The 13356-nt window shown below is 40.4% G+C and overlaps 1 non-coding gene and 1 pseudogene across 1 annotated transcript; both read right to left on the bottom strand.

Moving 5' to 3' along the window:
• Positions 5757-6284, bottom strand: Gm5809 (predicted pseudogene 5809; annotated as a pseudogene).
• Gm25810 lies at positions 12324-12431 on the bottom strand. The gene has a single exon (XR_003952046.1). It is a non-coding gene; the product is annotated as a U6 spliceosomal RNA (small nuclear RNA).
• Between the last annotated feature and the right edge of the window lie 925 nt (positions 12432-13356).

Here is a 13356-nt window from a genome sequence, read left to right as displayed (position 1 = left end):
ACCTCAGTTGACCCCCAAGCAACTGAAACTACCTTCTGGCGTCTGAGATTCTCTTCTGGGCACTGAGTACCTGTGCACATGCGCATATGCCCACACACAGACGTGCACAGACACGCAAAGACACACACACACACACACACACACACACACACACACACACACATCACTGAGAACAGAACACATTTTAGAAAATGACAACACTCTACAGGGTTATACTGAATGTGGAGTGAAACATATAAACCAGAGCATCTACTGTCATAAATTAAACATGAGGGCTGGAGAGATGGCTCAGTAGTTAAAAGCACTGGCTGCTCTTCCAGAGCTCCTGAGTTCAATTCCCAGCAACCTCATGGTGGCTCACAACCATCAGTGATGGGATCCAATGCCCTCTACTGGTGTTCAGGAAGACAGAATACTCATATACCTAAAATAAATACATCTAAAATACATTTTCACAAGATTTTAAAAAATTAATTAAACATGTGTTTAAGAAATTATTTAAACACAGAGTAGCCCAAATTAAAGAAGAATTTTGGCTGGACAAAGGTGACAAATGCCTTTAATCCCAGTACTCAGGAGGCAGAGGCATGTGGATCTCTGTGTTCAAAGCCAGCCTGGTCTACAGAGTGAGTTCCAAGACACAGAAACACTGTCTAAACCTCCCCCCACCCCACAAACACACACACACAACATGATGATGAACATTGCAAATCCTAGAAAAACCGTTAATCTTACAAAATAAAAGACTATATGGATGATAAGGAACTTGAATATTTAATATGCCCAAATAATTAAAAGATGGGAGAGGGAAAAGGCAAGAACAAACGATGAAAAAAATAAAAGCCAAATAGTGGAGCCTCATAGATAGCTTGGCAGTTAAGCGTACTTAATGCATTCAGAAGACCTGCATTCAGGTTCCAGCGCCTGTGTCAGGGGCCTCATGTATCTGACGCCAGCTCCTAGAGATCTAGTAACTTCATCTGGTCTCCAGTGGCACCTACATTCATACACATGCATGCACACACACATGCACACACACACATGCACGCACACACACATGCACACACACACACAAATCCAACAGACAGCAAGATAGGAGGCTAAATGTGCCCAAATGAAATTAATTTGTTTGTTTGTTTTCGAGCCAGAGTTTCTCTGTGTAGCTCTGGCTGTCCTGGAACTGTAGATCAGGCTGGCCTCAAACTCAGAGATCCCCCTACCTCTGCCTCCCTAGTGCTGGAATTAAAGGCCTGTGCACCACCACCATCTGGCATGAAATTATTTTAAATATAAGTTAAGAGTTGTGAAAGTAACGTAGCTCAGTGGTAGACCACTTGCTTTGGCTGTGCAAAGCCCTGATATGGTCCCCAGTGCAGGAAGGATAGGGAAACTGTAAGCTCCTTAGTTATGCTAATCAAAAGACAATAATTTATCAAACTTGATTAAAAAACAATTGCATGTTGTTTAAGATATGCCAATAAAGTACAATGATCTATGTGTATTAAAGTAGAACAATAAAATATTTTGTATGCTTACTGAAAAATTCAAGATATACTTAACAAACGACAATCTTTAGGCATATAGGTGGAAAACTCTACTACAGAAACACTAATCTTACAAAAACTTCTATAAGCAACAATTCTTTTCAAGGCTAGAATATTTCATTATCTAAACATCAAACAACATAATAATCTTAACATTAACATATCAAAAACAATAAATCTGATATGAACAACAGACTTCAAGATAGATTATTGTAGACACAGGCATTTTATTAGAATAAATGGTCAGTTTGTAAGGAGAATGCAGTTACTGTACGGATGAAGTATGACAGATTTACAAACACAAAACAAAACTGACAAAAGGAAAAACAAAACTTTACAGTTGTAGATGTTGAGAAACAAAACCAGGAGCTGCTGAGCTGCTCCCTGGGAATGCGTGTTGCCATGGAAACCTGATGGCCTGGTTTGACCTCTGGCACCCACATTTAAAAAAGAAGAAAGCTGGGTATGACCGCAGGCATGTGTAATCCCACCCTTCTTCCAGGGATGGGAGGTAGAGATAGAATTGTCCAGAAGCACACAGGCCATTATCTGCACGATAATGGACGTCACGTCCAGGGTGGGTGCAACATCCACAGTGCAACTGGAACAAGGAGACACCCTGACTCACAACAAGGTGGTGGGTGAAAACTGACTCCCAGACATTGTCCTCTGACCTCCACACGTTCTGGCATGTGCGTGCCGGCTCCCACATATCATACACACATGCAAGCAAATAATTTTTAACAAATCAGTAATATTACAAAAGGCTTGACTGAAACTATCAGCAAGTCGGCCTTCTCACTTATACCGACTCTCAACATGGGAAAAACGAAGAATACACCTTATCGTATTTAGGTAGAACATTAATCATGGTCTTGAAGTACATTTTAACTAAAACTGAATTCAGTAACTGAAAGACATTGAAGAAACCCCTCAATACGTGGAAATTAAGCAACATGCTTAATCAGCCCATAGAGAAGAGAAATTGATTGCATGCCTACGTACGCTCTCTTAAGAAACTCCTAATCTCCAAATCTCCTGCTGTGAGTGCATGCCCCAGAGTAACTGCTGAAACCGGGAAAGTAACAAGGGACAAATGCCAAGGTTGAAAGGATGGGAGAGCAATGGAGAGGAAAATACCAGGGCACAGCGATCTGATAGGGAATTGAGGAGCTTCTAATTAGGAGGAGAGGGGCATAAATAGAGAAAGAGGATAAAGACATCTGAAAAAGTCATAAGGCATCATCGTCATTACCGACTGAAAATTCCTGTAATATACTTAAGTCCGTGTAGTTTAAATGTGTAGTTTAAATGAAAATTTCCCATCTGGGAAGACGATGCTTCCTTCAAGAACCAAAAGCTACCCCCTCCCTAAAACCGTAACAGGGTTGTTCAAGAGACTCTCAAAACATTGTGGCTATTGCTATTGTCCTGGTTGCCTCTGAGAGGTAGAAGGTAAGTCCCTATTGCTGACAACACCAAGTGTTTCAGACACAGCGCGCCCTGAGCTGGAACTGACATGAACACTTCCTTCCTCTCTGAGTGGGGGAAAACTCTGCTAATTAATGTTGAAGTCTACCATTGATCAGATAGCCTTCTGTGGCTCGGGGTGTAATGGAGGTCTCCCCTCATTAGTGGGGCTTCTCTTCCTCTGATCTTTTCTGGGGAATTCAAGACCCCCACACATAAGTCTCTACCTGAGAAATGCCCTGGAGCCTCAATTAGATTACAGGATCAATTTCCTTTCTCCTGATAAAACCTATTTAGCTAGCACCTGAGATTCCTGAAATACTTCCCTATGCTAATGAGACATTTTGGTTCCCTAAGCTCTTAACCAATGACCTTTGCCCATCCTGGATGTTTTTACCCTTAGTCCTCCTAAACTTTATAGACCTTGAATCACCCTAAGTAAAGTTGATCTGCCTCCTGATAGCTGGTCCTGGTGTGGTTATTTACCCTAGAGACTCACAGGGCTTCCAAACACCCTGCTTGCTGCTTCTGTTCCCTTTGCCCACATATTGGGTGACAGTCCATGAGAGCAGGGAGTCCCACATCTGAGAACTACCTTTCAGTACTATAATTCACCATTCAAACTCCTAATGGAGGGAAACAGCCAACAGTCCTGCCATATATGGTCTGTGAACAAGAACAACATGTCACAATAACCAAAAAGGGTACAGTAGTGGCACACATACCCGGGCAGTAACCAACAGCAACAGCTCTTTGGTTGTACTTAAGATCTGTTCAACAAGAAGAAAATCTTGCCTGTTACTGGAAACCTAGCCAACTGCATAAGGCTGATGTAGTCATGGATCTTGACTAAACCAGCACAATCCCTAACCACACTTAAATATTTGTCCTTATACCTACAGGTAAGTGCAGTCCTCATCCGTTATCAAGGAAACGTCACTTTTCAATAGATGACGACCATTACAGAGAACTACAACCAATCAAAATGCAGAGTTGTGGAGCCCAGTTTTTTGTTTTTGTTTTGTCTTTTCGAGACAAGGTTTCTCTGTGTAGCCCTGGCTGTCCTGGAACTCACTCTGTAGACCAGGCTGGCCTCGAACTCAGAAATCCACCTGCCTCTGCCTCCCAAGTGCTGGGATTAAAGGTGTGTGCCACCACGCCTGGCTCAGAGAGCCCAGTTCGTATGGAACATCTACAAAACAATTCAGCATCTGACGCTCAGGAGTCATTGTGGAAGACGGCTGGAAAGAGTCTAAGAGCCAGAGCAACGCGGAATTTGTTGTGAGTCTGTGTCTTCTAGGACTGTGAGAACCTGCACGCATAAAGTCTTACTAACATGCGTGCCTAAACAGGAGACGAACAGGAACAGCAATAGACTTGCTGAGGTGGATGAGGGAAAGCCCACAAGCCCTCAACTCCACACACAACTAACTACAGTCCGCTAAGGAATGCTGAGAGCGGGAAGGATAATCTTCCCCAGGGAAGGGCAGACCAATTGGTTGTCAAATACCAAATGGTCAGCCCTGAAAACATAAATTCAAGTTGTGTGTGTGTATGTGTATGACCACACATTTATATATGTAACAACAATTAATTTTTAAAAGGTCATAAATTTGAAAGAAAGCACAGAGAGGATGGTGATTTGAAAAAGTATGGTTCCCATAGGCTCATACGTTTGAATATTTGATTCCCTGTTGCTGAATTATTTGAGATTAAGAGGTATGGCCTCCTCAGAGGATTAAGATGTGAGCTCTCAGCTCTTCCTGCCGCCAGAGTTAGATCCACCATCATAGACTCTTAACTCTGATGTCTCTCTACAACATTAGAAAAGTAACTAACACGTGAGATATATGGGAGACTTGGCATGAGGAAAGGGAAGATGGAAATGATGAAATTATATTATAATCAGAAAATAAATAACTTAAAACCAGTTATGTGTATGGGTGTTTTACCTGCGTGTGTCTGTACCTCGTGCTTCCCTGGGTTGTCTAGGGGAGCAGAAAGTGCTTTTTTTTTTTTTAACAACAAATCAGCAGCTGCCTTTATTTGGATCAGACACATAAGTAACAACCACAGCAACATGGCTTGCAAGCAGAGCCAGCACTGTCTAGCACCCACCGGGTTTTGTTTCTGTAGAGTCAGTGGAACAAGCAGCAGACATACACTGGACAGTCCAGTCACCCTCACAAGCCTGCGTACTAGGAAGCCCAGTGGTGTGAGGTGCCAGAGTAGGGACATGAGAGCCGTTCATAGAACCAGCACCAGAATAACCCAGAGCAGGCTGGGTTTCAAGATAGAAATGGAGGCACCTTCCTTCCCTGTAACCCATTTCTGGCTTGGACTCATGTGAGGCTGTAATATATTTTTCTCCCAGAGGTGGAGGTGTGGGCAGGAAACCATGTTAAAAAGTGCTAAAGAGACAAAATACTGCTCATCTGTTGACTATCAAGGTCGAGGTGAGGACTTGGTCAGGTGTGTGCATTCCAGGTCAGGAGCTAACCGGCTTCCCACCTGGCCTTTTTAGCAGTGCTGTGGCAGCGCTTTGGCACCATTTTGCTGTAACTTGGTCACACCCCTGCTGAAAGGTGAAGGCCTGGCACGTCTCCCACCACTGTCTTGTTTGTATGCACTGCTGTTGGTGTTTCAAATGCTGCTGAAACATGTTTGGGGCAGTTTTCCTGTGTTGTCCAAAAGGCAACTGTGCTGTGGGGTCTTCCCCACCAGGCTAGTGGCCGTCCCTTATTTTTTCTTTCTTTTCTCCTCATACTTGTAGTACGGGTTCTGAAACATGAACAGGAGGAGTATGAGGGGGATTATTAAATAGGGGGCGTAGACACCTACGAGGGTCAGTCATTCACGGAAACTCTCGGGTCTTTGTCCCTTGAAAGCAACGGCTTTAGAGAAATCCTCAAACAGGAGTGTGTAGAGGATTGGAATTAAAGTCGTTATGGTGTGAGCTGCATAGATGATTGCAGGGATTCGGATCCACCGGCAGCTTCCTTTGAAGAAGGCATATGCCGCAATGGGAAAGAAAGGCAGCTGGAACACAAGCTCACAGAGCAGGAAGGACTTGAACCACACTGGGGGCTCCTGCATCAGAGGGTCTTTGAACTCCTTTGAGTACCACCACAACAGGTTGCTGAACTCCTGCGGGTAGAGTTCGGGCGGCAGCACCGCCTGCAGGTCGATGAACAGCGTGATGGGGATGTGCGAGACGAAGTAGAGGCCCAAGAGCCACTCAACACAGCGCCTAGCTGCCAGGGCCCCCATGTTCCCTCCCGTCCGTTGGGCTACGACTGGCAAGCCGGCGATAGAAGCCTCCAGAAAGTGCTCTTAACTTGCTGAGCCATCTCACCATCATAAAAACAAAATTTTAAAAGATTTTTAAAATTTATTTATTTATTTATATGAGTACACTGTACCAGGCAGATTATAGGCCTTATACAGGAACAATTGGTCAAAAGAATCTTATTCTTCACATCATCAAAATAGTAATAGCTTGAGACAACAATTTGGTATTTCTAGAGAATGTGCAAGTCAAATTGTAAAGACTTGTCCTCAGTGTCCTCAGCTTCTTCCTGTACCACACAATGGTGTTAACCCTCGAGGACTCGAAACCTAGTTAGTCATGACAAATGGATGCTACTCATATTTCTGATTTTGGAAACTTAAAATATGTACATGTGACTGATGATGCCTTCTCAGGCTTGCTTTCTTGTTGCAACTGCTTTAACAGGAGAAGCAACTGAAAATGTAATTACTCATTGCTTACATAATTTTTCTATGTTCAGTGTTCCAGATCAGATTAAGACAGATAATGGGAGTGGCTATTGCAGTCAAGCATCTGAGATGTTTTGTTGACAATTTAATGTTACCTATATTACTGGAATTTCTTATAATCCTCAAGGACAAGGTATTGTGGAACTTAAAAACCATATCTTCATAAAATAAAAAAGAGGGAATTATGTCCCCATACACTACAAATTTATTTAAATCATGTTCATTTTATTTTAAAATTTAAAAAAATTTAAATTTGGATGCCAAGGAACTCTCTGCTGAGTGTCTATGTCACCCTATAACTAGGCATATTTATGCCTAGGTGAAATGGAAGAATCCACTTACTGGCATATGGCATGGTCCCAATCAGGTGTTAATATGGGGAAGACGGCATATTTGTGTTTTTTCTGCAGGATGCTGAAGGAGTGTGGTAGTTACCAGAGTGATTGGTGAGACATACTGATGCTGGAACAAAGAATGGTGCTGATTGTGAGCTTGCTGAGTGCCCTGACAATGGTGTCAAGGAAGCTGTATTGGACATATGTTCCTGACCCACCTTTGCTTGCCTATATCCCAGATTGGACAAGCTGTCTTGCCTCAAGCGTATAGACCTTGTGGGACAGAGAATCAAAAAGAGAAGTTATAATGACACTTCTGTTTCCTTTAATTCTGATTCAATCATAGACAGGTCTAGAAATCAACCCAATATTGGAAAAAAAGGAAAATCTAAGTCTTCATTTGACAGGCTGGCTCTGGGCATTTTCAGAGACATATTTGAAAACTGACAACTGCCTTGTATGAAGCTCCATTTGCAGTGGATAAAATTAGGATAGGATCTAGATTTAGAACAATGACAGGTTCTGGATTACGAACAAGTGTTAGTGTGTGTGTTAAGGCTCCTAATCTTTTATTCATTGGCCATGTTAAAATTACTTTTGTTTCTTCTATGGTAGATAAAGTAAGTTGTATTGATTGCACAGTTTCTAGTTGTGTTAGTGTATTGAAATCTGGCATGTCTGTTATAGTAGTTTATCAACCAACTTTTGTTTTATTGCTTGGGAGTATTACAGGAACTGTATTCTGAAAAAAGCTTACAAATACTAGAATAAATGAGTCAGGCTTTAAGCAGAAACACGTAGGTAGCAGGCTTGATCATTGCTGGTAGAGCAGCTTTGATTACATTAATAGCTGGCACCACTGCTTCTGCAATTGCTTTGGCAGAAGAAGTTTAAACAACTACTTTTGTTAATCATTTAGAAAAAAAAAATGTGCCAGGCAGTGGTGGTGCACACCTTTAATCCCAGCACTTGGGAGGCAGAGTCAGGTGGATTTCTGAGTTCGAGGCCAGCCTGGTCTACAAAGTGAGTTCCAGGACAGCTGGGACTACACATAGAAACCCTGTCTCGAAAAACAAACAAACAAACAAACAAACAAGCAAACAAAAATGTTACTAATGCTCTGAGTATTCAAGAGGATTTAGATAGAGATTTGGAACAACAAATCGGTGATCTTTATGATACTATCCAAATTATTGAAGAGGAGATTCAGAGTTTAAGAATAAGAAGCCATCTCCAGTGTCATGCTGAATACCAATGGATTTGTGTTACTCCTAAAATTTACAATGACAGTCACTAAAGTTGGGAGAAAGTTCAAAGACATTTGCAGAATATTTAGTATAATTCTAACTCCTCTTTGGATGTTTTAACTTTGCATACCAAGATTATGAATTAAAAGAATGCTGCTCCACTGAGTTTAAATGCTGCAGATACTGCTGATAAAAATTATTTGTGGCTTAAGGTTAGTATTTCTATCTTGGTCAAGCATCAATAATGGCATATATATAGCTTGATCATGTTAGCCCTTCTTGTCCTGAGAATACTTTTATTGCTGCCCATTGTGATAAAAATTGCCTTTAGCAACATCAACGTGTTGGCAGCCAAAATACATGGCTTGAAACTAAAAATGAACCCCCCAGACAGAGTTATTAATTTAACAGGCTGGCAGTCAATGACAGGTAAGTTTCTGTACAGAGCCTTACCAACCTAAGACAGAAATGCATTGCTTTTGATAAAGCATATTCCATGATGGGTAACTAAGGCATTCTTCTCAGAACAACCCAAGGTGGATGCAGTCTTGTTTATGAAATAAAAAAGGGGGGAAATGTGGAGAGCTTTGGGGGCAGTCTTCAAGAAATTTGGCAGGAATTTGACTTTGGGCTAGGACTCAGGAAGTAGGCTCAAGATGAATACATCTGAGGAATGTGTTCTTTGTATCTTAATGGGTCCTGTTAAGACCCTGAATACTATAATCATGGAATTTTTTTTTTTATGCTTTGCTTGTTCCTTAACTACTCTGTTTATGCCTTAGGACTGAGCATATTCTTTGCATGTACTTAGAAAGGTATAAAAGCAGAAAAAAATAAGCCTGTTTCAACCTCAGCACTGGCTGGAGTCATGTTATAATGTTGTCTAATTGTCTTTCTTTTCAGTCCTCGCTCCCTTCCTTGAGACTTGGTTAACTGACTGAGCTGGCTTGGTCAGCCCAGGAGTGTTATAGTTGAGTGTTCAGGTAGAACAATTTCCAGTTTTCTGTAGAACCACCAGATTGATTTCCAGCGTGGTTGTACCAGTTTGCAATACCAACAGGAATAGAGGAATCCTCCTCTTTCTCCACATGTTCTGTCATCTGAGTTTTTGATCTTAGCCATTCTGATTGGTGTAAGGTGGAATCTCAGGGTTGTTTTGATTTGCATTTTCCTGATGACTAAGGATGTTAAACATTTCTTTAAGGTTCTTGTCCATTTGAGATTTCTCTGCTGGGAATTCTCTGTTTAGTCTATATACCATTTTTTAATTGGATTATTTGGTCTTTTTGGAGGTTAACTTCTTGAGTTCTTTATATATTTTGGATATTAATCCTCTATTGGATGTAGGGTTAAGATATTTTCGCAATCTGTAGGATGCCAACTTGTCCTGTTGACATTTTCCTTTGCCTTACAGAAGCTTTTCAGTTTCATGAGGTTCCATTTATCAATTGTTGATCATAGAGCCTGAGCCACTGGTGTTCTGTTCAGGCAATTTCCCCCTATGCCAGTGAGTTTAAGGCTTTTTCCCACTTTTTCTTCTATTAGATTCAGTTTATCTGATTTTATGTTGAGGTCCTTGATCCACTTGGACTTGAGCTTTGTGCAAAATTATAAGAATAGATCAATTTGCATTCTACTATGTGCAGATTGACAGACCAGTACTATTAACTGAAGATGCTTTCTTTTTTTTTTTTCCCACTGTATGTTTTTGGCTTCTTTGTCAAATATCAAGTGCCCATAGGTGTATGGGTTTACTTCTGGGTCTTCAATTCTATTCCATTCATCAACCTGTTTGTCTCTGTACTGATACCATGTGGTCTTTAACACTATTGCTTTGTATGTAGTACAGCCTGAGGTCAGGGATGGTGATTCCCCAAGAAGTTCTTTTACTGTTGAGAATTGTGTTGGCTATTCTGGTTTTTTTTTTTTTTTTCTATGTCTGTGAAGGATTGTGTTGGAATTTTGATGGGAATAGCATTGAATCTGTAGATTGCTTTTGGCAAGATGGCCATTTTCATTATGTTAATCCTACCAATCCATGAGCATGGGAGATCCTCCCATCTTCTGATGTCTTCTTTAATTTCGTTCTTCAGGGATTTGAAGTTCTTTTCTTTCTCTTTTTCTTCTTTTTCTTCTTTTCCTTTTCCTTTTCCTTTTTCTTTTCCTTTCTTTCTTTCTTTCTTTCTTTCTTTCTTTCCTTCTTCCTTCCTTCCTTCCTTCCTTCCTCTCTTTCTTTCTTTCTTTCTTTCTTTCTTTCTTTCTTTCTTTCTTTCTTTCTTTCTTTCTTTCTTTCTTTCTTTCTTTTTTGGTTTTTCGAGACAGGGTTTCTCTGTGTAACCCTGGCTGTCCTGGAATTCACTTTGTAGACCAGGCTGGCCTTGAATTCAGAAATCTGCTTGCCTCTGCCTCCCGAGTGCTGGGATTAAAGGCGTGTGCCACCATCACCCAGCTGAAGTTCTTTTCATACAGAGCTTTTGCTTGGTAAGAGTTACACCAAAATATTTTATATTATTTGTGACTATTGTGAAGTCTTTTTTCCCTAATTTCTCTCTCAGCCTGTTGATCATTTGTATAAGGAGGGCTACTGATTTGCTTGAGTTAGTTTTATCCTGCCACATTGCTGAAGTTGTTTATCAGCTGTAGTAGTTCTTTGGTGGAATTTTGGGGGTTGTTTATGTATACTATCATATCATCCACAAATAGTGATACTGTGACTTCTTTCTTTACAACTTGTATTCCCTTTGATCTCCTTTTGTTGTCTAATTGCTCTAGCTAGAACTTCAAGTACTATATTGAATAAATAAGGAGAGAATAGGCAGCCTTGTCTTGTTCCTAATTTTGGTGGGATTGCTTCTAGTTTCTCTCCATTGAATTTGATGTTGGCTGTTGGTTTGCTATAATATTGCTTTTGTTATGTTAAGCTATATGCCGTGAATTCCTGATCTCTCCAAAACTTTTAACATGAAGGGGTATCATGTGACTTTTTCCTTGAGTTTCTTTGTTTGTTTGTTTTCAGAAACAATGGTAACTCAATCTCTGGGTGCAACAACTAAAACCTAATCCTGTAAGCCTTATTAAAATCTGATTCTGCTGGGCGTGGTGCCGCACGCCTTTAATCCCAGCACTCAGGAGGCAGAGGCAGGCGGATTTCTGAGTTCGAGGGCAGCTTGGTCTACAGAGTGAGTTCCAGGATAGCCAGAGCTATACAGAGAAACGCTGTCTCAAAAAACAAAAACAAAACCAAAAAAACCAAATAAACAAAAAAATCTGATTCCTTTGGTGGCGAATCCTTGTGAATCCACCATGATACCGGGAAGCTCTAGCAGCTACATCTTGCCCCTCGCAGCTACATCTTACCCCTCTGCTGTCCCGTTCCAAAAAAGCTGTTTGTGTATTACATTGATGGATTTTCATATATTGAACCAGCCTTGAATCCCTGGGATGAAGCCTACTTGATCATGGTGAATGATGGTTTTGATGAGTTCTTGGATTCAGATTGTGAGAATTTTATTGAGTATTTTTGCATTAATATTCATAACTGAAATTGGCCTAAAGTTCTCTTTTTGTTGTTGTTGTTGAGTCTTTTATGGCTAAAGTATCAGAGTGACTATGGTGTTATAGGATAAATTAGATAGTGTTTCTTCTGCTTCTATTTTGTGGAATAGTTTGAGGAGTATTGGTATTAGCTCTTCTTTTAAGGTCTGGTAGAATTCTGCACTAAAATCATCTGGCCTTGGTTTTTTTCTTCTTTCTTTCTTTCTTTCTTTCTTTCTTTCTTTCTTTCTTTCTTCCTTCCTTCCTTCCTTTCTCTCTTTCTTTCTTTCTTTCTTTCTTTTTTTTTTTTTTTTTGGTTTGTTGGTTGGTTGGTTGGTTGGGAGGTTTCTAATGACTACTTCTATTTCCTTAGCGGTTATGGGACTGTTTAGATAGTTTACCTGATTTTTTTTTTAAATATGGAATGCTTCATGAATTTGTGTGTCATCCTTGCGCAGGGGCCATGCTAATCTTCTCTGTATCGTTCACAATTTTAGTATATGTGCTGCCAAAGTGAGCACAGTTTACCTGATCTTGATTTAACTTTGGTACATGGTCTCTGTCTAGAAAATCATCCATTTCATCTAGATTTTCCAGTTTTGTTGAGTATAGGCTTTTGTAGTAAGATGTGATGATTTTTTGAATGGCCTCAGCTTCTGTTATGCCTCCCTTTTCATTTCTGATTTTGTTAATTTGGATATGGTCTCTGTGCCCTTTAGTTTGGCTAAGAGTTCATAAATCTTGATTCTCTCAAAACCAAATTTGGCTTTGTTGATTCTTTGTAAGTTTATCTTTGTTTCTAATTGGTTGCTTTCAGCCCTGTGTTTGACTATTTCCTGCTGTCTACTCCTCTTGGGTGTGTTTGCTTCTTTCTGTTCTGGAGCTTTTAGGTGTGGTGTTAAGTTGCTAGTATTCTATCTCTCCAATTTCTTTATTTCACTGATATGAATTTTCCTCTTAACACTGCTTTCATTGTGTCTCTTAAGGTTGGGTATATTGTATCTTCATTTTCCTTGAATTTTATAAAGTCTTTAATTTCTTTCTTTATTTCTTCCCTGACCAAGTTATAATTGAGTAGAGAGTTGTTCAGTTTCCATGAATATGTGGGCTTTCTGTTGTTTTTGTTGTTATTGAAGTCCAGCCTGAGCCCATGGTGATCTGGTACAATGCATGGGGTTATTTCAATCTTCTTGTATCTGTTGAGGCTTGGTTTGTGTCTGATATATGGTTTGTTTTGGAGAAGGTTCTGTGAGGTGGTAAGAAGAAGGTATATTCTTTTGTTTGGGGGTGAAATATTCTGTAGATATCTGTTAAATTCTTTTGGTTCTAATTAGTTTCACTGTGTCTCTGTTGAATTTTTTTTTTTTCAGACAGGGTTTCTCTGTATAGCCCTGGCTGTCCTGAAACTCACTTTGTAGACCAGGCTGACCTCAAACTCAGAAATCC

This window comes from Mus musculus, chromosome 16, assembly GCF_000001635.26.
Source record: "Mus musculus strain C57BL/6J chromosome 16, GRCm38.p6 C57BL/6J".
Taxonomy (NCBI): Eukaryota; Metazoa; Chordata; class Mammalia; order Rodentia; family Muridae; genus Mus; species Mus musculus.
Note: the sequence above shows the minus strand (reverse complement) of the source record. Positions and strands in the feature narration are given on the sequence as shown.